This window comes from Syngnathus floridae, chromosome 4 (genome assembly GCF_059516105.1).
Source record: "Syngnathus floridae isolate MCC-2025c chromosome 4, RoL_Sflo_1.0, whole genome shotgun sequence".
Classification (NCBI taxonomy): Eukaryota; Metazoa; Chordata; class Actinopteri; order Syngnathiformes; family Syngnathidae; genus Syngnathus; species Syngnathus floridae.
In genome coordinates, this window is record NC_142416.1 from 3,978,561 (window position 1) to 4,004,608 (window position 26,048).

Below are 26,048 nucleotides of genomic sequence, written 5' to 3' on the forward strand. Positions count from 1 at the left end.
AAAAGAGCTCCTGGCAGCTAGGGAGTTCCGCGTTGACCACTGCGCACGAAGAAATAAGCACCTGCAACGTTTGGTTTAGGTTTTAGGTGCATTTTTAATTTTATTGCTTAAATCGCATTCTCTCGACGAGCTGAGCACGTTTTCTGAAATGTGCTCCTCCCGTCGCTCTGGTTGGGTGCGCACAGTAAAAAGTGCTCTTGGCAGCTCGGGAGTGCCGCGTTGACCACTGCGCATGAAGAAATAAGCACCTGCAACGTTTGGTTTAGGTTTTAGGTGCATTTTTAATTTTATTGCTTAAATCGCATTTTCTCGACGAGCTGAGCACGTTTTCTGAAATGTGCTCCTCCCGTCGCTCTGGTTGGGCGCGCATAGTAAAAAGTGCTCCTGGCAGCTAGAGAGTGCCGCGTTGACCACTGCGCAAGAAGAAATAAGAACCTGCAACGTTTGGTTTAGGTTTTAGGTGCATTTTTAATTTTATTGCTTAAATCGCATTTTCTCGACAAGCTGAGCACGTTTTCTGAAATGTGCTCCTCCCGTCGCTCTGGTTGGGTGCGCACAGTAAAAAGAGCTCCTGGCAGCTAGGGAGTGCCGCGTTGACCACTGCGCACGAAGAAATAAGCACCTGCAACGTTTGGTTTAGGTTTTAGGTGCATTTTTAATTTTATTGCTTAAATCGCATTCTCTCGACGAGCTGAGCACGTTTTCTGAAATGTGCTCCTCCCGTCGCTCTGGTTGGGTGCGCGTAGTAAAAAGTGCTCCTGGCAGCTAGAGAGTGCCGCGTTGACCACTGCGCATGAAGAAATAAGCACCTGCAACGTTTGGTTTAGGTTTTAGGTGCATTTTTAATCTTATTGCTTAAATCGCATTTTCTCGACGAGATGAGCACGTTTTCTGAAATGTGCTCCTCCCGTCACTCTGGTTGGGTGCGCACAGTAAAAAGTGCTCTTGGCAGCTAGAGAGTGCCGCGTTGACCACTGCGCATGAAGAAATAAGCACCTGCAACGTTTGGTTTAGGTTTTAGGTGCATTTTTAATTTTAGTGCTTAAATCGCATTTTCTCGACGAGCTGAGCACGTTTTCTGAAATGTGCTCCTCCCGTCACTCTGGTTGGGTGCGCACAGTAAAAAGTGCTCCTGGCAGCTAGGGAGTTCCGCGTTGACCACTGCGCACGAAAAAATAAGCACCTGCAACGTTTGGTTTAGGTTTTAGCTGCATTTTTAATTTTATTGCTTAAATTGCATTTTCTCGACGAGCTGAGCACGTTTTCTGAAATGTGCTCCTCCCGTCGCTCTGGTTGGGTGCGCACAGTAAAAAGAGCTCCTGGCAGCTAGGAAGTTCCGCGTTGACCACTGCGCACGAAGAAATAAGCACCTGCAACGTTTGGTTTAGGTTTTAGGTGCATTTTTAATTTTATTGCTTAAATCGCATTCTCTCGACGAGCTGAGCACGTTTTCTGAAATGTGCTCCTCCCGTCGCTCTGGTTGGGTGCGCACAGTAAAAAGTGTTCTTGGCAGCTCGGGAGTGCCGCGTTGACCACTGCGCACGAAGAAATAAGCACCTGCAACGTTTGGTTTAGGTTTTAGGTGCATTTTTTATTTTATTGCTTAAATCGCATTCTCTCGACGAGCTGAGCACGTTTTCTGAAATGTGCTCCTCCCGTCGCTGTGGTTGGGTGCGCGTAGTAAAAAGTGCTCCTGGCAGCTAGAGAGTGCCGCGTTGACCACTGCGCATGAAGAAATAAGCACCTGCAACGTTTGGTTTAGGTTTTAGGTGCATTTTTAATTTTATTGCTTAAATCGCATTTTCTCGACGAGCTGAGCACGTTTTCTGAAATGTGCTCCTCCCGTCGTTCTGGTTGGGTGCGCACAGTAAAAAGAGCTCCTGGCAGCTAGGGAGTGCCGCGTTGACCACTGCGCACGAAGAAATAAGCACCTGCAACGTTTGGTTTAGGTTTTAGGTGCATTTTTTATTTTATTGCTTAAATCGCATTCTCTCGACGAGCTGAGCACGTTTTCTGAAATGTGCTCCTCCCGTCGCTCTGGTTGGGTGCGCGTAGTAAAAAGTGCTCCTGGCAGCTAGAGAGTGCCGCGTCGACCACTGCGCATGAAGAAATAAGCACCTGCAACGTTTGGTTTAGATTTTAGGTGCATTTTTAATCTTATTGCTTAAATCGCATTTTCTCGACGAGCTGAGCACGTTTTCTGAAATGTGCTCCTCCCGTCGCTGTGGTTGGGTGCGCTTAGTAAAAAGTGCTCCTGGCAGCTAGAGAGTTCCGCGTTGACCACTGCGCATGAAGAAATAAGCACCTGCAACGTTTGGTTTAGGTTTTAGGTGCATTTTTAATTTTATTGCTTAAATCGCATTCTCTCGACGAGCTGAGCACGTTTTCTGAAATGTGCTCCTCCCGTCGCTCTGGTTGGGTGCGCACAGTAAAAAGAGCTCCTGGCAGCTAGGGAGTTCCGCGTTGACCACTGCGCACGAAGAAATAAGCACCTGCAACGTTTGGTTTAGGTTTTAGGTGCATTTTTTATTTTATTGCTTAAATCGCATTCTCTCGACGAGCTGAGCACGTTTTCTGAAATGTGCTCCTCCCGTCGCTCTGGTTGGGTGCGCGTAGTAAAAAGTGCTCCTGGCAGCTAGAGAGTGCCGCGTCGACCACTGCGCATGAAAAAATAAGCACCTGCAACGTTTGGTTTAGGTTTTAGGTGCATTTTTAATCTTATTGCTTAAATCGCATTTTCTCGACGAGCTGAGCACGTTTTCTGAAATGTGCTCCTCCCGTCACTCTGGTTGGGTGCGCACAGTAAAAAGTGCTCTTGGCAGCTAGAGAGTGCCGCGTTGACCACTGCGCATGAAGAAATAAGCACCTGCAACGTTTGGTGTAGGTTTTAGGTGCATTTTTAATTTTATTGCTTAAATCGCATTTTCTCGACGAGCTGAGCACGTTTTCTGAAATGTGCTCCTCCCGTCACTCTGGTTGGGTGCGCACAGTAAAAAGTGCTCCTGGCAGCTAGGGAGTGCCGCGTTGAGCACTGCGCATGAAGAAATAAGCACCTGCAACGTTTGGTTTAGATTTTAGGTGCATTTTTAATCTTATTGCTTAAATCGCATTTTCTCGACGAGCTGAGCACGTTTTCTGAAATGTGCTCCTCCCGTCGCTGTGGTTGGGTGCGCGTAGTAAAAAGTGCTCCTGGCAGCTAGAGAGTGCCGCGTTGACCACTGCGCATGAAGAAATAAGCACCTGCAACGTTTGGTTTAGGTTTTAGGTGCATTTTTAATTGTATTGCTTAAATCGCATTCTCTCGACGAGCTGAGCACGTTTTCTGAAATGTGCTCCTCCCGTCGCTCTGGTTGGGTGCGCACAGTAAAAAGAGCTCCTGGCAGCTAGGGAGTTCCGCGTTGACCACTGCGCACGAAGAAATAAGCACCTGCAACGTTTGGTTTAGGTTTTAGGTGCATTTTTTATTTTATTGCTTAAATCGCATTCTCTCGACGAGCTGAGCGCGTTTTCTGAAATGTGCTCCTCCCGTCGCTCTAGTTGGGTGTGCGTAGTAAAAAGTCGTCCTGGCAGCTAGAAAGTGCCGCGTTGACCACTGCGCATGAAGAAATAAGCACCTGCAACGTTTGGTTTAGGTTTTAGGGGCATTTTTAATTTTATTGCTTGAATCGCATTTTCTCGACGAGCTGAGCACGTTTTCTGAAATGTGCTCCTCCCGTCTCTCTGGTTGGGTGCGCACAGTAAAAAGTGCTCTTGGCAGCTAGGGAGTGCCGCGTTGACCACTGCGCATGAAGAAATAAGCACCTGCAACGTTTGGTTTAGGTTTTAGGTGCATTTTTAATTTTATTGCTTAAATCGCATTTTCTCGACGAGCTGAGCACGTTTTCTGAAATGTGCTCCTCCCGTCGTTCTGGTTGGGTGCGCACAGTAAAAAGAGCTCCTGGCAGCTAGGGAGTGCCGCGTTGACCACTGCGCACGAAGAAATAAGCACCTGCAACGTTTGGTTTAGGTTTTAGGTGCATTTTTTTTTTATTGCTTAAATCGCATTCTCTCGACGAGCTGAGCACGTTTTCTGAAATGTGCTCCTCCCGTCGCTCTGGTTGGGTGCGCGTAGTAAAAAGTGCTCCTGGCAGCTAGAGAGTGCCGCGTCGACCACTGCGCATGAAGAAATAAGCACCTGCAACGTTTGGTTTAGGTTTTAGGTGCATTTTTAATCTTATTGCTTAAATCGCATTTTCTCGACGAGCTGAGCACGTTTTCTGAAATGTGCTCCTCCCGTCGCTCTGGTTGGGTGCGCGTAGTAAAAAGTGCTCCTGGCAGCTAGAGAGTGCCGCGTTGACCACTGCGCATGAAGAAATAAGCACCTGCAACGTTTGGTTTAGGTTTTAGGTGCATTTTTAATTTTATTGCTTAAATCGCATTTTCTCGACAAGCTGAGCACGTTTTCTGAAATGTGCTCCTCCCGTCGCTCTGGTTGGGTGCGCACAGTAAAAAGAGCTCCTGGCAGCTAGGGAGTGCCGCGTTGACCACTGCGCACGAAGAAATAAGCACCTGCAACGTTTGGTTTAGGTTTTAGGTGCATTTTTAATTTTATTGCTTGAATCGCATTCTCTCGACGAGCTGAGCACGTTTTCTGAAATGTGCTCCTCCCGTCGCTCTGGTTGGGTGCGCACAGTAAAAAGTGCTCTTGGCAGCTCGGGAGTGCCGCGTTGACCACTGCGCATGAAGAAATAAGCACCTGCAACGTTTGGTTTGGGTTTTAGGTGCATTTTTAATTTTATTGCTTAAATCGCATTTTCTCGACGAGCTGAGCACGTTTTCTGAAATGTGCTCCTCCCGTCGCTCTGGTTGGGCGCGCATAGTAAAAAGTGGTCCTGGCAGCTAGGGAGTGCCGCGTTGAGCACTGCGCACGAAGAAATAAGCACCTGCAACGTTTGGTTTAGGTTTTAGGTGCATTTTTAATTTTATTGCTTAAATCGCATTTTCTCGACAAGCTGAGCACGTTTTCTGAAATGTGCTCCTCCCGTCGCTCTGGTTGGGTGCGCACAGTAAAAAGAGCTCCTGGCAGCTAGGGAGTGCCGCGTTGACCACTGCGCACGAAGAAATAAGCACCTGCAACGTTTGGTTTAGGTTTTAGGTGCATTTTTAATTTTATTGCTTAAATCGCGTTCTCTCGACGAGCTGAGCACGTTTTCTGAAATGTGCTCCTCCCGTTGCTCTGGTTGGGCGCGCATAGTAAAAAGTGCTCCTGGCAGCTAGAGAGTGCCGCGTTGACCACTGCGCATGAAGAAATAAAAACCTGCAACGTTTGGTTTAGGTTTTAGGTGCATTTTTAATTTTATTGCTTAAATCGCATTTTCTCGACGAGCTGAGCACGTTTTCTGAAATGTGCTCCTCCCGTCGCTCTGGTTGGGCGCGCATAGTAAAAAGTGCTCCTGGCAGCTAGAGAGTGCCGCGTTGACCACTGCGCATGAATAAATAAGCACCTGCAACGTTTGATTCAGGTTTTAGGTGCATTTTTAATCTTATTGCTTAAATCGCGTTTTCTCGACGAGCTGAGCACGTTTTCTGAAATGTGCTCCTCCCGTCACTCTGGTTGGGTGCGCATAGTAAAAAGTGCTCTTGGCAGCTAGGGAGTGCCGCGTTGACCACTGCACATGAAGAAATAAGCACCTGCAACGTTTGGTTTAGGTTTTAGGTGCATTTTTAATTTTATTGCTTAAATCGCATTTTCTCGACGAGCTGAGCACGTTTTCTGAAATGTGCTCCTCCCGTCACTCTGGTTGGGTGCGCACAGTAAAAAGTGCTCTTGGCAGCTAGAGAGTGCCGCGTTGACCACTGCGCATGAAGAAATAAGCACCTGCAACGTTTGGTTTAGGTTTTAGGTGCATTTTTAATTTTATTGCTTAAATCGCATTTTCTCGACGAGCTGAGCACGTTTTCTGAAATGTGCTCCTCCCGTCACTCTGGTTGGGTGCGCACAGTAAAAAGTGCTCCTGGCAGCTAGGGAGTTCCGCGTTGACCACTGCGCACGAAAAAATAAGCACCTGCAACGTTTGGTTTAGGTTTTAGCTGCATTTTTAATTTTATTGCTTAAATCGCATTTTCTCGACGAGCTGAGCACGTTTTCTGAAATGTGCTCCTCCCGTCGCTCTGGTTGGGTGCGCACAGTAAAAAGAGCTCCTGGCAGCTAGGAAGTTCCGCGTTGACCACTGCGCACGAAGAAATAAGCACCTGCAACGTTTGGTTTAGGTTTTAGGTGCATTTTTAATTTTATTGCTTAAATCGCATTCTCTCGACGAGCTGAGCACGTTTTCTGAAATGTGCTCCTCCCGTCGCTCTGGTTGGGTGCGCACAGTAAAAAGTGTTCTTGGCAGCTCGGGAGTGCCGCGTTGACCACTGCGCACGAAGAAATAAGCACCTGCAACGTTTGGTTTAGGTTTTAGGTGCATTTTTAATTTTATTGCTTAAATCGCATTTTCTCGACAAGCTGAGCACGTTTTCTGAAATGTGCTCCTCCCGTCGCTCTGGTTGGGTGCGCACAGTAAAAAGAGCTCCTGGCAGCTAGGGAGTGCCGCGTTGAGCACTGCGCACGAAGAAATAAGCACCTGCAACGTTTGGTTTAGGTTTTAGGTGCATTTTTAATTTTATTGCTTAAATCGCATTTTCTCGACGAGCTGAGCACGTTTTCTGAAATGGGCTCCTCCCGTCGCTCTGGTTGGGTGCGCACAGTAAAAAGAGCTCCTGGCAGCTAGGGAGTTCCGCGTTGACCACTGCGCACGAAGAAATAAGCACCTGCAACGTTTGGTTTAGGTTTTAGGTGCATTTTTAATCTTATTGCTTAAATCGCATTTTCTCGACGAGCTGAGCACGTTTTCTGAAATGTGCTCCTCCCGTCACTCTGGTTGGGTGCGCACAGTAAAAAGTGCTCTTGGCAGCTAGAGAGTGCCGCGTTGACCACTGCGCATGAAGAAATAAGCACCTGCAACGTTTGGTTTAGGTTTTAGGTGCATTTTTAATCTTATTGCTTAAATCGCATTTTCTCGACGAGCTGAGCACGTTTTCTGAAATGTGCTCCTCCCGTCACTCTGGTTGGGTGCGCATAGTAAAAAGTGCTCTTGGCAGCTAGAGAGTGCCGCGTTGACCACTGCGCACAAAGAAATAAGCACCTGCAACGTTTGGTTTAGGTTTTGGGTGCATTTTTAATTTTATTGCTTAAATCGCATTTTCTCGACGAGCTGAGCACGTTTTCTGAAATGTGCTCCTCCCGTCACTCTGGTTGGGTGCGCACAGTAAAAAGTGCTCCTGGCAGCCAGGGAGTTCCGCGTTGACCACTGCGCACGAAGAAATAAGCACCTGCAACGTTTGGTTTAGGTTTTAGGTGCATTTTTTATTTTATTGCTTAAATCGCATTCTCTCGACGAGCTGAGCGCGTTTTCTGAAATGTGCTCCTCCCGTCGCTCTAGTTGGGTGTGCGTAGTAAAAAGTCGTCCTGGCAGCTAGAAAGTGCCGCGTTGACCACTGCGCATGAAGAAATAAGCACCTGCAACGTTTGGTTTAGGTTTTAGGGGCATTTTTAATTTTATTGCTTGAATCGCATTTTCTCGACGAGCTGAGCACGTTTTCTGAAATGTGCTCCTCCCGTCGCTGTGGTTGGGTGCGCGTAGTAAAAAGTGCTCCTGGCAGCTCGGGAGTGCCGCGTTGACCACTGCGCATGAAGAAATAAGCACCTGCAACGTTTGGTTTAGGTTTTAGGTGCATTTTTAATTTTATTGCTTAAATCGCATTTTCTCGACGAGCTGAGCACGTTTTCTGAAATGTGCTCCTCCCGTCACTCTGGTTGGGTGCGCACAGTAAAAAGTGCTCCTGGCAGCTAGGGAGTGCCGCGTTGAGCACTGCGCATGAAGAAATAAGCACCTGCAACGTTTGGTTTAGATTTTAGGTGCATTTTTAATCTTATTGCTTAAATCGCATTTTCTCGACGAGCTGAGCACGTTTTCTGAAATGTGCTCCTCCCGTCGCTGTGGTTGGGTGCGCGTAGTAAAAAGTGCTCCTGGCAGCTAGAGAGTGCCGCGTTGACCACTGCGCATGAAGAAATAAGCACCTGCAACGTTTGGTTTAGGTTTTAGGTGCATTTTTAATTTTATTGCTTAAATCGCATTCTCTCGACGAGCTGAGCACGTTTTCTGAAATGTGCTCCTCCCGTCGCTCTGGTTGGGTGCGCACAGTAAAAAGAGCTCCTGGCAGCTAGGGAGTTCCGCGTTGACCACTGCGCACGAAGAAATAAGCACCTGCAACGTTTGGTTTAGGTTTTAGGTGCATTTTTTATTTTATTGCTTAAATCGCATTCTCTCGACGAGCTGAGCGCGTTTTCTGAAATGTGCTCCTCCCGTCGCTCTAGTTGGGTGTGCGTAGTAAAAAGTCGTCCTGGCAGCTAGAAAGTGCCGCGTTGACCACTGCGCATGAAGAAATAAGCACCTGCAACGTTTGGTTTAGGTTTTAGGGGCATTTTTAATTTTATTGCTTGAATCGCATTTTCTCGACGAGCTGAGCACGTTTTCTGAAATGTGCTCCTCCCGTCTCTCTGGTTGGGTGCGCACAGTAAAAAGTGCTCTTGGCAGCTAGGGAGTGCCGCGTTGACCACTGCGCATGAAGAAATAAGCACCTGCAACGTTTGGTTTAGGTTTTAGGTGCATTTTTAATTTTATTGCTTAAATCGCATTTTCTCGACGAGCTGAGCACGTTTTCTGAAATGTGCTCCTCCCGTCGTTCTGGTTGGGTGCGCACAGTAAAAAGAGCTCCTGGCAGCTAGGGAGTGCCGCGTTGACCACTGCGCACGAAGAAATAAGCACCTGCAACGTTTGGTTTAGGTTTTAGGTGCATTTTTTTTTTATTGCTTAAATCGCATTCTCTCGACGAGCTGAGCACGTTTTCTGAAATGTGCTCCTCCCGTCGCTCTGGCTGGGTGCGCGTAGTAAAAAGTGCTCCTGGCAGCTAGAGAGTGCCGCGTCGACCACTGCGCATGAAGAAATAAGCACCTGCAACGTTTGGTTTAGGTTTTAGGTGCATTTTTAATCTTATTGCTTAAATCGCATTTTCTCGACGAGCTGAGCACGTTTTCTGAAATGTGCTCCTCCCGTCACTCTGGTTGGGTGCGCACAGTAAAAAGTGCTCTTGGCAGCTAGAGAGTGCCGCGTTGACCACTGCGCATGAAGAAATAAGCACCTGCAACGTTTGGTTTAGGTTTTAGGTGCATTTTTAATTTTATTGCTTAAATCGCATTTTCTCGACGAGCTGAGCACGTTTTCTGAAATGTGCTCCTCCCGTCACTCTGGTTGGGTGCGCACAGTAAAAAGTGCTCCTGGCAGCTAGGGAGTGCCGCGTTGAGCACTGCGCACCAAGAAATAAGCACCTGCAACGTTCTGTTTAGGTTTTAGGTGCATTTTTAATTTTATTGCTTAAATCGCATTTTCTCGACGAGCTGAGCACGTTTTCTGAAATGTGCTCCTCCCGTCGCTCTGGTTGGGTGCGCACAGTAAAAAGAGCTCCTGGCAGCTAGGGAGTTCCGCGTTGACCACTGCGCACGAAGAAATAAGCACCTGCAATGTTTGGTTTAGGTTTTAGGTGCATTTTTAATCTTATTGCTTAAATCGCATTTTCTCGACGAGCTGAGCACGTTTTCTGAAATGTGCTCCTCCCGTCGCTGTGGTTGGGTGCGCGTAGTAAAAAGTGCTCCTGGCAGCTCGGGAGTGCCGCGTTGACCACTGCGCATGAAGAAATAAGCACCTGCAACCTTTGGTTTAGGTTTTAGGTGCATTTTTAATTTTATTGCTTAAATCGCATTTTCTCGACGAGCTGAGCACGTTTTCTGAAATGTGCTCCTCCCGTCGCTCTGGTTGGGCGCGCATAGTAAAAAGTGCTCCTGGCAGCTAGAAATTGCCGCGTTGACCACTGCGCATGAAGAAATAAGCACCTGCAACGTTTGGTTTAGGTTTTAGGGGCATTTTTAATTTTATTGCTTGAATCGCATTTTCTCGACGAGCTGAGCACGTTTTCTGAAATGTGCTCCTCCCGTCTCTCTGGTTGGGTGCGCACAGTAAAAAGTGCTCTTGGCAGCTAGGGAGTGCCGCGTTGACCACTGCGCATGAAGAAATAAGCACCTGCAACGTTTGGTTTAGGTTTTAGGTGCATTTTTAATTTTATTGCTTAAATTGCATTTTCTCGACGAGCTTAGCACGTTTTCTGAAATGTGCTCCTCCCGTCGTTCTGGTTGGGTGCGCACAGTAAAAAGAGCTCCTGGCAGCTAGGGAGTGCCGCGTTGACCACTGCGCACGAAGAAATAAGCACCTGCAACGTTTGGTTTAGGTTTTAGGTGCATTTTTTATTTTATTGCTTAAATCGCATTCTCTCGACGAGCTGAGCACGTTTTCTGAAATGTGCTCCTCCCGTCGCTCTGGTTGGGTGCGCGTAGTAAAAAGTGCTCCTGGCAGCTAGAGAGTGCCGCGTCGACCACTGCGCATGAAAAAATAAGCACCTGCAACGTTTGGTTTAGGTTTTAGGTGCATTTTTAATCTTATTGCTTAAATCGCATTTTCTCGACGAGCTGAGCACGTTTTCTGAAATGTGCTCCTCCCGTCACTCTGGTTGGGTGCGCACAGTAAAAAGTGCTCTTGGCAGCTAGAGAGTGCCGCGTTGACCACTGCGCATGAAGAAATAAGCACCTGCAACGTTTGGTTTAGGTTTTAGGTGCATTTTTAATTTTATTGCTTAAATCGCATTTTCTCGACGAGCTGAGCACGTTTTCTGAAATGTGCTCCTCCAGAGAGAGTAATAGAAGGCGGCAGGCTTTGATGTCTATTCATATGCAAATGAGTTAGGAAGTCATAAAATTTTATGATCTATTGATGTTGATTTATGACGTGTTTTATTGGGGGTCATAAATTCTTTAGCGGGTTGGTGGCATCAAGATGGCGCCAGTCGTGACGGCGCCATCTTTGACTGTCGCCATTTTGGTTTGCCGGCGCCATTTTTAAGATGTGGATATGTATGGGCATGTATTTTTATGAATCAAGACAGGTGGAGCACCTGTGCTAGCTTTGCTAACAGCCCTCTGAGCTACCTTTGCATCCGGCCCGTACGTGTGAGACTGAAGGGGAGCCTTTTTGTTGAGAAGGCGAAGGGGAGGGGGGTGTTTGTGATAGGGTGGGGGGTTTGTGACAGGAGGCAACATTATAGGTGTCAAAGTTGGCTGGAAGAGAGTCGCATATAATTTGAGAATCAATAGCTCAGCCAAAGTTATCTGAAAGCGAGAGACGCATGTAATTTGGTAAACATTGGTTTAGAGGATCAAAGGGCTTTTGTTGAGAAAATCACACTGTTACAAGTCACAAGTTATCTCTAATGTAATTTGACAAACAATAGCGGAGTCGGTATTACTGGGGCCAAGGATATGAGAAAGACCTCTTTGATGCGTCATCAACATACGACCAAAGTTATCCGATTTACCGCGACACGTGAGCTCATAGGCGTGGTCTTATCCCCGCCGAATTTAAAAGTTTGGTGCGGACGAGCATCATTTTGGAGAAGACAAGACAAGGCAAGCCATCACTCTGACGAACAGAATCGAAGCGTGTCAAAAAGTTGTTTTCGAGAATGGTTAAAGGTAAGTCATTTTACTACATTTCTCACAATAATGACAATAATAATAACAAATAATAATAATAAATAATAATAATAAGTTATTTTTATAAAACAAGATGTATTGTTTATATAATATTTGCAGACAACATCGTTTTTGCCGATGTCCACGCATCTTTTGACGACGATTTTAGCGACGTTTACCTAACACAATCAGACTACGGTGAGTCAATAGCGCATCTAAGATAGTTCTTATAGAGGGTATTAGTTACTGATTTTATTTTTTATGTCTGTATCAGATCTCGTGGCCGCGGCCACTAGAAAAAGCGTTCGGCCGACACAAGCTGCTTTCGACCGCCATATTGGAGCAGTGGAAACGACAGAGTCAGAGCGACCAGCTGTATCAGAGTCACGTGTTACTGTTGAAACCAATCCGACTGCACCCCACACCAACCGACAGGAGGCAGCGACGGATTCTGAACTACTTGAGGCTCTATCTACTTACGAAGCTTTAAACCATCATCATCAAGAGTCGACAAACAAAGTTGGAGGTATTCCTTATATTTTTTCTATCTTTATGTGTTATCATACTTGCTATTTTCGGTATTATAAAGGATTAACTTACAGGTGAACATCGTGACACCGAGCCACAGAGAGAGAGGAAGAGGAGGAGGAAGAGGAGGGGGCACCCCTTCTACAACATCCACCACTCAAACAGCAGGGGGCCTCTAAGGTGTCGGGGTAACTGTATCTACAAAAGACGGTTACAAGAGTGCTTTAAGATTATACGTGCTCTTACAGATTTAGCCGAATCAAAATAGGTTTGTGTTGTTTCTGCTGTGTTTTGTAAAAGAAAATATAATGGATCATTCAAACCTTACGTCGACGGAGTCGGATTTCTTAGCAAACATTTCTGAAATAGATTTGTCATCATTTAACGGGGGAAGCCAAAGAAGTGACACACCACAGCTAGATTTATCAAACGTTAACAATGTGTGTACGAGTCAAATAACAGATTTGCTCAACAATGTGACCGTTGCTTTGTCAGAGGGGGAGAGACCAGACAGTCCTGTTATTCTCACTCATTTACAGACTGTCATAGATGAATTGAACAACCGAAGCCCGAATGAAGGTGGACAGAGTCCTACACAAATCCCGTCACAATTGCTAAACATGATAGCAGAGTTAAACAACCATGCTAATGACAGCGACGGGCGTATCAGTCCTGACATTCCTATCCAGTTGCTAAACATCATCCAAAATCTAAATACACAGCCTCTGGTTGACCCGTTGACCACTAACTCTCGCGATTCATCACCACCGGCTGCTATTGACGCCGTTCGGCCGATATTTCAGCCTAACAACTGTGCTGTTATAACTGATCATGAAATAGACGTTATTGATGACAACACATCACCGTTTCAACACACGCCCCAACAATCTAACAACGGTTCTGTATTAGCTGACCAACGCGGCGGTTCGGTTGTAATCAACAGGCCGCATTTCAACAATGTAGAGGTGAGACGACGGCTAAATATACCATCGCAACAGAACATTAATGATTTTGCAACCTTCTACCTCCAGATTGAAGACAGAATAGATGATGTCTTGCAAGAGGTAGCTAGCAGGGCGCAAACAGGTGATGTAATTCAGATAGAGCTCGCGGCTGGTAACGATAGAGCTCACATCTGCCCGCAAACTACTGATATAAACTCTATCAGAAATAATGTATCAAACCTGCTTGAACGTTTAGCCCAATCAAATACAGAGCTTCTGGCTGATGAGAGCTTAGAGCTCATTGTACAAATAGTCACTCCATTGCGTGGTGGTGGTGGAATGCGTCGAAGGCTGCTGAACACTACCAACAGAGAGATTTTGAGGTTGAAAAAACGACACCTACACATACCTCGTAATAAAGACAATAATTTGTGTTTCGCTCTCTCGCTAACCTATCTGCTAAATGACACACTGACAACAAAACAAGCCACGAGACACGCACGGCTCTTACAGGAGAGCGTAGGATTGGATTGTCAAACACCTGTGAGTCTGGGCGATGTCCATAAATTTGAGAAAGTCCTCAAACGGAAAATAACTGTAATGTATCGAAAAGAGGACTGCCGCCCCATGACCTTTTTCGACACGCGTTACCCCAAAACAGATAACGACACTCTATTTGTCTTAAACCTCGAGGGCCACTATTACGGCGTGAAAGCTATTGAGGCCTTTGTGGGCCACGCATTCTTCTGCAGGTATTGTTACAAAGGGCATGACAATTGGGAACAACACCATTGTGCAGGACACTGTGGCGTTTGTCTTGATCCATGCTGTAAACAGCGACGGTTTAAACCTATCATCTGCCCCGACTGTAACAAATCTTGTCGTAATGAGGAATGCCTTATCAAACATAAAGAGTCCCGATCAATGAATCGTGCGAGCAACTGCGCTTCATACAAAAAATGCTTGGAATGTGGTCTCCGGTATTATGTGAAAGCTGATGGTACCGGTGCTAAACATCGCTGCCCCGTTAAAAAATGCGCAGTGTGTGATGAGATCATAAATCAAGATGACGCCTTATTGAACCCCCACATGTGCTACATTCAGCCCATCAAACCTCAACCACCGTGCAAAAATGTAGTCTACTACGATTTCGAAACTTATGTAGACACAAACGGTTTACACAAACCTTTTCTCATCTGCTGCAGATCGAATAGACTGACGAAGCATTGGTATGGCACAGATTGTGTTGATGAATTTCTCAGATTTTTCCGAATGCCACGGTTTAAACAAACTACGTTTGTTGCACATAATGCGAGAGGTTTTGATTCATACATACTGATAAGGAGAATGCTCGAATTAGGTCTCAAACTCGACATTCTGATGCAAGGGAGTAAAGTTCTATCATTTGTCGATTTAGACACAAAATCACGATTCATAGACTCTCTCTCATTCTTGACGATGCCTCTAAGCGCAATGCCTAAGGCCCTGGGGTTTGAAGACAAATCAAAGGGGTACTTCCCACACAAATTCAGCTCTTTAGAGCATCTAAACTACGTCGGGTGTCACCCTGACCCCATGTACTACGGCACCGAGCGAATGTCACCCTCCCAACGATCAAAGTTTGACGAGTGGTATGCCAAAGAAGCTAGCAATGTGTTTGATTTTGCTAAACAGGCAATAGCCTACTGCGAGAATGATGTTGATCTGTTAATGCAAGGGTGTGAAAAATTCAGGAGTGAGTTTTTTGAGGCCACCGGAACAGATCCATTCAATGCAGTAACAATTGCGTCGGCGTGCATGAATGTTTTCAGAGCTAATTTTCTGACCCCTCAAACACTAGCCATTACACCATCAGACAACTATATGCGTCAGTACAAAGCTTTCTCACACGATTCTATTCAGTACATGCAATGGATCATGCACAGTCAAAATATCCAAATTAGACACGCATTGAACGGTGGTGAAGTTAGGATAGACAACTACTTTGTAGATGGTTATTGTGAAATCGGGGGCGTAAAAATAGTGTTTGAGTATTTCGGTTGTTATCACCACGGCTGCGCAGAATGCTTCGACCTCTCTAAAATATGCCCGACAACCAAACGCCCTTTTCAGGAGAGGTTTGATAAAACACAAAAGAAAATTCAGGATCTACAGCTTAGACAGGATGTGTACCTTGTAATTATGTGGGAGCATGAATGGTTGCAAATGAAAAAGATGGACATAGAGGTGAAGGAATTCCTTAAAAAATCCAAATTTCCTACACCGCTCAAACCGAGGCAGGCTCTTTTTGGGGGCCGAACAAACGCATTCGTTTTAAAATACACGGCAGAGCCAGACGAGCGTGTGTTGTATGTTGATGTGACATCATTGTATCCTTTCATCAACAGTACAGCCACCTACCCAATCGATCATCCAACGATTATCCACGGTGATTTTAAAGACCCTAGGTCGTATTTTGGTTTCATCAGCGCCACAGTCAACCCACCCCGTGGTTTATATTTTCCCGTCCTACCGTTCAAAACAGCTAAAGGTAAACTCGTCTTCACACTGTGTCGTACATGCGCCGAGTGTAACAACCAGCAGACGGCGTGTACACATAGTGATGAGCAAAGATCGTTGACAGGTGTTTGGACAACCCCTGAATTTGTTAAGGCACTAGATCTCGGGTACACGGTTGCGGAAATTACAGAAGTGTGGCATTACACAAGAACGAGCGACACAATTTTCCGTGATTACATGCGAACATTTCTAAAAGGTAAACAAGAATCTTCAGGTTATCCAGCTCACGTGGTCAACCAGGCTGATAGAGAAAGATACATAGAAGAGTATGCCGTTCATCAAGGTATCCAACTCGATCCTTCCAAAATTGCTGTAAACCCTGGCAAAAGACAAGTGTCAAAACTCTGTCTTAACAATCTGTGGGGAAAACTAGCGCAACGTGACAACATGGTAAACACAAAAATTGTGACAAAATCAGAGGATTTTTTTGAGCTTCTGTTTTCAGGTCTGTACAATGTGAAATTCTTCCATTTTATCAATGAGAAGCTCTCAATTGTGCAGTATTGTATCAACACAAACAATGAGATCCCCGCCTCAAAAACATCAAACGTGGCTGCAGCGTGTTTCACAACAGCCTATGCACGCTTAAAAATGTACAGCTATTTAGAAATTTTACAGAGGCGTGTCCTTTACACCGATACAGACAGCCTTGTGTACACTGTGAAGCCAGGTGAAAGTGTTCTCCCTTTAGGTGATTATCTGGGTGATTTGACAGATGAGCTTTCGAACGACAGCATTTTAGAATTCGTCTCAGCCGGTCCCAAAACATACGCTTACAAAACACGAGGATCATCTCAGACGGTCATGAAGGTGAAGGGTATCACACAAAGTCACGAAAGCGCTCGCAGCATCAATCTCGATAGCATGCTCAATTTGGTTCAAGGGTACATAGATACAGCATGTGCAAACTCAGATGTGCTATACGCCCCCCAACATAACATCGTTCGCGATAAGAGAGGGTTTCATCTCAGAAACATGTCATTTTCCAAGCGGCTTCGTGTGGTGTACGATAAAAGAAGGCTGCTAGAGCGAGGCACCACTGAACCGTTTGGCTACTGATATTTCTATCTATCCATACGTGTGTCTACGTGTGTGGAAATGGCTTTTAATCAGATTGAATTCGACCCCAGATTAGAACTTCCTTTCTCATCTTTAGTCGCAGGGCCTTCAGGGTGTGGGAAGACTTTCTTTGTAAAAAATGTATTGCAAAATCCTGAACATGTTCTAAGAAAAAAACCTGATAATATTGTCTGGGTTTATACAGCACATCAACCAATGTACGATGAACTCAAAAACCTGAATAAAGACATTGTTTTTATCAAGGGGCTGCCTGAATCTTTTGATGACGAGAAGCTGTTCCCGCCACACCAGCACCATCTACTGATTCTGGATGACATCATCTTCCAAGCTTCGGATAACCCCGAAGTGGTCCGAATATTCACCCAATATAGACATCATAAAAATTTAAGCGTTATAATGCTAACGCAGAATGTATTCCATCAGGGCAAATTTAGCCGTACTATTAGTTTAAACAGTAATTATTTGATTTTGTTCAAAAACCCCCGTGATAAACAGCAGGTGAGTGTCCTGGCGAATCAAATTTCTCCCGGCAACCGGAAGTTTTTCCTGGAATGCTTTGAAGATGCTACAAGAGAGCCGCATGGGTATTTACTGGTAGATTTGACACCTTCATGCCCAGAACAATATAGACTACGTACAGGTGTACTACATAACCAGTGGCCTGTCGTTTATATACCCAAACAATAAAACGATGACGAGGCTTTTAAAAACAAACGCACCGTTACTCAAATCTCTGTTTACATCCAAACCGGCCAAACGTAAGCATTTGCTACTCAGAGGCCCTAGTAGTCTGGTGAAAGCGTTATGTGAGATTGCTCTAAATCTTCTTAAAGGACATGTACCCTTAAAATCAAAACTTTACAAGAGACTTAAAAAGCAAAAGAAAAATATCCGCTTTTTGGCTGATAAGAAAAATACTTTGAAGAAGAAAAGAGCTGTGTTAGTTCAGAAAGGTGGTTTTATATTACCGTTGCTGGCCGCTTTCGCACCTGTTCTCGGGAGTGTCATTAGCGGCTTTATGAGCAAATCATAAAAAATGAGTTTGAAAACGGCTCAGAAAATGTTCCTGATTTCACCTTATCAGTTCGAGAGGCTGAATCGACCCGCTCCGACCATCCGTGATACAGCAGAGCATTCTTTGGATGAAGAGATGAAACAGGTTTTGGATAATAAAAATTTAAATCAATATGAAAAGATCAAAATTTATCAGACCTTAATGCAGCGTTACATGGGGCTGGTCAAACAAAAAGACTCCGAGCAAATTCCTATTACGATTCGCAACGAAGCCAATGAGGAGGGAGAAAGAAAGACCGGAGATGAGACCACGATCGAGGTGACAGGTAGACGCTATGAGGATATCTTGGACGCCATAGGTCCACGTTTTCGGCGTAACGCCAACTATGTGCTGAAAAGACTGTCGGCAGAAGATGTAAGCTGGACACCGTTAAGTGAATTTATTTTTAGAGGGAAAACTATCAAAGGCTCCCATATGAGCGATCTGTTGAGACATTTGTGTGCGAGTGGGAAAAAAATCAACGAGAAACCGATAGGATGGAGTGAATTTCTCCGGACGCTAGCCCGATTAAACCTGCCGGAAACAAGTATCTCCAACCCCTTGGCTCGCGCAGATTTTAAACGTTTGAAATACGCTACAGGTGAAGATGCGGATGTTTCTTATGCAGAAGATGTAAACGTGATGAGTAAGAGAAAAAGAAAAAGAACGTCGCCGATAGTAAAATGGGTTAGTTATTAGATGATACTCTATTGTTGTTAGTGAAAAAAAAAAACACATGACTCTGTAACTCTCTTTAACAATGTTTATTGAATAAAAGAGATTTTTATAAAACATTAACACGGTTTCAGACAATGACATTTTTTAAATTTATGCAATGAACATGATGTTTGCCCGCCGCACATCCGGTCTGGCCTTCGACATTTTTTGACAAACTCACTAACCATGGCGTCGTTATGGAGAGGATCCGAATTGTAATGAGTCAACACTTCGCGATAGGTGAGGCCCCGCCCACGTTGACTTAGATAATACACGCAATGTTGACCGCAGGTGTCTGTGAGCTCGTGTTGCAACTGCCCGTTCTGATAGTCGACCCGTTTAGAATGCTTCTTCAGAAATCTGTATATACTCGACGGGTAGTACGGGCTGTCTGGTGGCAGACCAAAAGGATCAAAGAATGTGGCCGAACCGTCCGATTCTAAAGTCAAAGCGAGCCAGTGCTCACCGGGTAAATGTCTTGGATGCGTGTTGACGATGTAATATTTTGGAGGCGGGTCTCTGACGTCAGCTAACTCATCCGATGCGAAAACACCCCCGAATAATGCTCTCTGCATCCGGGTCATAATCATGTCCAGTTCACGACCGTTCATAGTGTTAATAATAGTCCATCAATACTTCCCTCTTAGCATTAATTTCGATAAGCGAATCGTATGCAGCATATACGACAAGGGTCGCGGTATGTGGTAATGGGGTTCTGAAGCGCAAATCGAGTCTCAGGACCCCGTTATTCACAGGTGACAAAGCCCCGGAATCATCTACCTGACTTAAATTGAAAACAAAAAGTGAGTAGCCTTGACTAAAATCCTGTTGATCGATACAAAGAGGTAGGTCTTTCAGAAAACGTCCTGTTGCTGTGTATAAATTATGAAATTCACGTGTACATATCCCAGCTTCGAAATTGGGCTGAAAAGCTTTGGCAGGTATTTGTCGACCTTCGTGGCTGAGAGCTAAATACTCTATGTTATAATGCAAAAAATTAAACGGGTTTAAATCTCTCCGACCCATGAAACTGTTGTGGTTTACGAGAGCTATTACAATTTGCTTGGGGATGTGGCCGAGGAATAGATTATCCTGATGACAAATTCGTGAGTTTTGTGGTATACTGAAGGTCTTCATATTGATTCTGGTCAACGGATAAAGGGCGTTACCTTTCTGTAAAGCGGCGGCGTGACCTATCGCCACAGCCGGTGAAATTGATACTTTTTTCACAAATAACGATGCTCCTAGTATTTTGAGACACGAATCACTGTCTGGAGCGCTCATGAGACAGAAATCATCAGAAGCTCTAGTTAACTTTAGACGTAGATCCACATTATTCAATAGATGGCGTTCGGAAAAGAAAATATCTCCATGAAGCGGCCCCGTGAGATGGAATTCACGTGAGCCGGCAATCTGCTGTGCGCGCCGCACAAAACCAGCGTTAGCCACGCCCTCTTCGACCGAAATCGCGTCCATACGCCCCCTAGTGTCCATAGCGAACATTCCTGCTGTGAATTGTGACTCCAAAGAATCTTTTGAAAAATTTAACAGCAGCTCGATGATGGATCTGTATGCGTGTGTAGCACTAGATTGTGAGATTAACCGCCCACCCAACGAAATATCTAATTGACTAAAAATTGTGTTTATAGGGAAATTCACGATGCCGACTTGCTCCTGCGGTGGAATATTTGTCCCATCCCTACGCGTCACCTTTGCACGGAGATGTAGTAAAGTGTCAGATAAATCTAAATATTTTGAGCCGTCCCCGGGGATAAAGAACTCTATAGGCCCCTGATCCACAATTGCTGACAATGGCTGGAATTCGACATATGAGCTATCTTCTATGGAGAATTGGGTCAAGGGAGCGCTAAAAAGGTCCAGACTTGATAAAGTCGCCTCGTGGCTCTTGAAATGTAGAAGGGCCATTTTTTAAGAGAAAATATCTGTCTTGCGTCTTCTCCGCTTTTTCCTGACAACTGGTCTGAGACCGGTGGAGCGTCTTTTCCTTTTAACGGTCCTCTTTCTCCGCCCCCCAGGGTGGATCGTCCCACGTGACAATACAGCAAGCCCGGAACCTTCTTGCTCGGGGCCTTGTTTCTGGTGGATTCTTTGAATGACGCGCCCCGCTACATCCGTTGCTATGTTTTTAGCGGCGGCTTGGAGATGTGGCTTCGCCAAGTTAAACCCGTTTTTGAACAAAGGCATCACGAAACGAAATAATTTTGCAAAAATAGATCCAATTCCACGTCCGTACTGAACCGGTGCGCCCGCGTAACCTTGAAAAGAGCCCCCCACTTGTGTTTCGTAATAATCGACAAAACGGTACAAATCAGGGTGCATTGACGATGACGTCATTTTTTTTTTTATTTCGATCTAAAATGCAGAGTGAGAATAACCTTCCCGTATTCGAAATCTAACGGGTTGTTCTGTTAATTTTTTTTTATTTCGATCTAAAATGTAGAGTGAGAATAACCTTCCCGTATTCGAAATCTAACGGGTTGTTCTGGTCTGATCGCAGGTAAACCGAAATGGTTTCAATATGGCTCCTGCACACATCTAAATAGTAAACCGGATTAAAAGTCCTGTTCACAACTTCTCCGTAATTCCCTTCTATCGGTAGAGTTCGAAGCATGGGGGCGTACGCGTCGCCAACTGTCTGATGGTGGATGATGTCTGTGTAGATGAACATAAAATATGATCCGGCTCTTATATCGGCAGGATGTTGTGCGTTGACGCCTTCCGGTTTAAGTGACAGCCAATTCTCGGGATTTATCCCGACAATATACGCCAGGGGGCTCTTGAACATAATTCTCAATCCTTCTTCGCCCGAAAACATGAATCTTTGTTTATGCTGATCAAATCGGACGTCAATCTTTTTGCAACTCGCTTTAGTTAATAGAGTTTGAATGTCCAAAGCTAACGAGTCATAATTTTGATAAACACCTCCCCTTGTTTTGAGCATATGTCGAGTTTCTGAGTCGTCTTGGAATGTATCACCTCTAGGGAGCGGATTTTTAGGTTGTTTTAGATAAAAGTTCCGTTTTTTCTCAGGGATGGTTGGTATTGTGTTGACGTACGATATTTCGCACAGGCCAACCTCCCACGAGCCTTTTAAATCAATATGTTGAGCCAGCTCCGTTTTAAATTCTGTGAGCGTGTTTGCACTAAAAAGATGTACACTTGCGTTTGACGCTAATGTGACGTAGAATTCTCTCTGGTGGTCACCCATCTTGTAATTTCCACAGAATGGCCGTTTTAGAGATCGTCAGATGTTTTTAATACTCTTTGTGGGTACCCAACTGTCGAATTTGGATGGCCAGCCCACCCAGTGGACGAGGGACTCGCGTTTACCTGACACGGTGCGTGATTTAAGAATTTTCTGTATGCGAAAAATTTTATTTTTTTTTATTTGCACTTTTTGTAATTCCGCCTCGTAGAAACTCCCTTCTACAGGCATACCATCCAAATCTGATATTTTATAGACGGGAGGAACGCGGTGGAGACGCTGTCTTATTGTGAAAATTTCATCCGTGTAACTTTGTAAATAACCTTTTTCAAAATTCCCTTTTATTTTGGAAATTCGCACAGTGTCGCCCGGTGCGAACCGGAACTTGTTCTCCCGTCGGAAAGGATTTCGTGCGTAGAGGTTAGTGAAAACGACATTCTTATTCTCCTCGTTTACAGCGTTAGGTGCCATTTTTATACTGCTGTGAAAACTGTCGTTATAACTGACAATAAAATCCTGAATTACATCCACGTATCTGTGTGTGTTCTTAGCTGTGAAATACCTCCACATGCGGGATTTTAATGTTTTGTTGAATCTCTCGACCGTCTGGGCTTTGGTGTCTGAGACGGTGGAAAAATGTGTAATATTGTGCTTTCTCATTAATTTCTGGAAATGTTTGTTAAAAAACTCCGTCCCTTTATCTGTTTGAAGGCGTAATGGTGAACCGCTAACTGCTAGGATATCTTCAAATGCTTCGCTAACGTGGGTACCTGTTTTTGCTTTCAAAACGCGTACATACGCGCGTTTCGAAAATATATCGATTACGGTTAGTAAATATTTATAGCCATCGTTGTAACGCGCAAGTGATTGCAAATCGCATAAATCTGCCTGGAACTGTCTCATAGGCCCTCGAACAAAAACTTTATTTCTAGGAAAAGTTATTCTGGCTGGTCTGTGTAAAGTGTATGCGTCCTGATCGGATAAAAAAGCTTTTACTTTTTTAATGTTGGTGTTTTTACAGCTATCCACCGCCCCTCTATGCAGGCGTCTCTCTCCCCCAAAACTAGCTGGATTCTCAGCAGAAAAATAGAGTTTGTGAAGACACCTGTCGCCACCCATTGTTAGATCAGTTCTGGCGGATAACAGATTGTGACGCTGTTAATAAAACAAACAGGTATGATATCTTACGATTTCGAATTGAATAAACACAGAGAAACGGTCACTTTTCCGGTCACAATAGTTTATTACAGAAAAATCAAACTAGTTCTTAAAAATTAGCTGCCCCCCTCTGGCCTCACACACACACACACACACTGAGCTTTTAGGCCTCGTCGGCGCAGTTAATGGAGATGAGCAATTCGGAGACCACGGCTGGAGCGTTGTCCTCGGTGAAAGTGGACACCAGCACCTCGGTTACGTCCACAAAGTCCTTATCTTGCACCTTGTTTTTCGCCACCTTTATGTTACCGCGACGGTTCACCAGCGCCTTAACAAACCTTTTGAAGTTCTCGTTGGATAGGTTTTCCAGCGCGTCCAACACGAGCCCCTTTTTAGTGGGCATTATTTCAAATTTTAGCGGGGAGTTAAGTCGAGAAGTTAGTAAACGTGCGAGATGAGAGGTCCGAACGCACTGCTGCTGCTTTGAGCGGTCTCTCGCTTTCGATTTGGTTTTTTTTTTTTTTTTTTTTTTTTTTTCCCCCTGTGTAGGCGTGTCTCTCGCCCTAAAACTAACAGGATTCTTAGCAACAATTATAAAGTCTCTGAAGACAACTCATGCCATTGAATAAACACAGAGAGACAGTCACTTTTCCGGTCACAATAGTTTATTACATAAAAAAAAAAAAATCAAACTAGTTCTTAAAAAAACATTACTAGTAAACGGAAACACGTGTAAAACATGGTAAAAACATCTTTCTATAAATCCTAAGGTTTAACATAACGCAGGAATGAAGATAGCATAGTTGGTGTTACTTTAAACTTTTTTAGCTGGCCCCCTGTTACATCTAAAAGTACTGTTAGGAAAGCCTTCAACCGGCTCCACATTTTTTTCACAATACCTCCCATTCTGTTTTTCCAAACGTTCTGAATAATAGAGCGACTTCGCTGCTGCTCAACACAGTGTCACGCGCTTCTTGTTTTATCGCACGGAGCCGTGTAAAGATCTTGCACTCGTGAGCTAGGTCATGTAGAATGGCAGAAACAGAATTGCGAATGTTTATAAGGGGTGCAGAGGTTTTAAAATAGAAAAACATTGTCGACAACGTGTGGAGGAAGTCAGCATTACACAACTCAGCCATCACTGTTTCATAATTCGCGTAGAAATAAAAGTCTCGATCCTCAACATACAAGCACGTGTGCGCCATTTGGCTGAGATCATCAAGAGCACATCCATCACAGTTAGATTTAGCATGCTTAATCAATGCATCATACAAAAGATGAACAACCATCAGTTTTAGACGTGTGTAATCTTCAATAACCAACCAATTAAGTGGTTCGACACACATATTATACTCTGAGCCTTGCTGTGTGTTGATTTTCCCAGGCGTCGAGCTCATCGAAGGAACGACCCCAAACTCAAGGGCCTGCTGAGGGTCATCACCCTCCTCAAAATCAGCGGGCAGGTGCGATTCTGCCTCTTCGAGTAAGACTCTAATGTCAGCAGCAGTCAAGTTGGGCAAATCCATCCCGTTTTCAGGATAGCGTGCGCAGGCGTCATCAAACAATTCGATGGCTCGTGACGAGGACCACGGTTCATGCTGTTGCGGTCTCTGCTGCTCCTCCTCCTGCTGTTGCTCCCCCGAGGTTTCAGGGGTTTCAAACACGTCAAAAGTTGATGACAAGGCTCCATAGAGAGAATCGGGTTGCAGATCGTCGAGGCATATGGGTGAGAGGCATTCGCTCGGGTCGGGTGTAGGTAGTGGAAGAATCTCAAACCTTTCCGCCCATGTCTCAGGCCGCGCTGGTGTTGGTTCCGGCGATGCGATGAAAGTTGTGTCAGCATCGTCGGCTTCGGCCTCAGAGTTTTCAGGGGTGGACCAGAATGTGATGTCAGGCCCATGCTCCATAGGTATAAAACGTGGTAAAAGTCTTCTGGCAAGCATTTTTTGGGCCATTGTCTTTCCACCGTCTGTGCGTGTGTGAAAGAGAAGTCTGGGGACCTGGCTTTATAGAGTTATGCTAATGACTATCACCCCCTCAACTTTCATTGACTGCAGGTGAGAAAAAGATGGAGACTAGGAGGGGTTAGGAGGAGGAACAGAGTCTTGTGTGTTGAAGAGGGCCTGGGGTTTAAACTTAATTTTTTAGTAAGGGTTAATCTAAAGCCAGTTTACGTTTCACTCCGACGACATTTGTCCAGACACGGCTTGATAGAAAAAGCCCTGTAATACTCTCACCATAAGCTTGCATCTTCTGATCCCATTCGGATAACGGTATATTCAAAATTGTCTGGAAAACACCGCATTCGCTGTTGAACACTTCAAGTTTTAGAAACATTAAATCGATTAGCTCTCCGTCTTCTACCCCATCAACAGTTTGAGGAGAAACTTTCAGCCGGAAAAAACATCTCCCGCTGGCTGTGATTTTTGAAATCCAAGTTGCATTCAGCTCACCTTCTAACCCGTATTCCTTGAGAAATTCAGTCAAAACCTCTGGCAAGAGTTGATTTAAGACAGCCCAGTCATTCGAGTTCAACGAGCCAAACGCACCTGTCTGCTCACAAGTGTTGTTGTTGTTGTTGTTGATGATTGAACCGGAGCTCTCTTGGTTTCTCATGAAGAAAGACAACTCACCAGTCTCGTAAAAAAAACTAAATCCCCATAGAGTCTCTGGTGTTAGCTGCCAGCTCCGTTCAAGTTTTTCTGTAGGCCTTTGTTGCATGCGCCTGAGATACATTTGCTTCTTTCTAGGGGCATCTAGCAGGCCATCGGGGCCTCTGCGGCAAAGATGGATACTGACCGGCGTTTCTGCTATCATGATTCGAGCTTCAGGTTTGCAGTTTAACACCACAGCTTTAGCTCTTTTTTCTATGAACTATCAGCACGATACTCTCGCGTAAATATACGAACAACAGGTCCAGCCCCTCTCTCAAACCACACCTCTGTGTATCACGTGTTTTTTTTTAAAAAAATCAGGATATGTTTTAAACTTAGACAGCCTTCATAAAAAACAGAGGCCTTCGTCTGTCTCCCTCCAAAATTAAACGGTTCAAACAGTCTCTACAGCATATCCTTGGCTCCAGTAATACCGACTCCGCTATTGTTTGTCAAATTACATTAGAGA

At 44.9% G+C, this 26,048-nt stretch overlaps 2 long non-coding RNA genes across 2 annotated transcripts; both read left to right on the forward strand.

Annotated features, from left to right (window-relative positions):
- Nucleotides 1-11,220: 11,220 nt before the first annotated feature.
- On the forward strand, nt 11,221-13,894 carry LOC148398598 (uncharacterized). Its single transcript, XR_015858177.1, has 4 exons — nt 11,221-11,659; nt 11,780-11,857; nt 11,934-12,185; nt 12,262-13,894. It is a non-coding gene; the product is annotated as an uncharacterized LOC148398598 (long non-coding RNA).
- Nucleotides 13,895-22,166: 8,272 nt separating this feature from the next.
- On the forward strand, nt 22,167-24,702 carry LOC148398599 (uncharacterized). Its single transcript, XR_015858022.1, has 3 exons — nt 22,167-22,187; nt 24,310-24,388; nt 24,463-24,702. It is a non-coding gene; the product is annotated as an uncharacterized LOC148398599 (long non-coding RNA).
- The last annotated feature ends 1,346 nt before the right edge of the window (nt 24,703-26,048 follow it).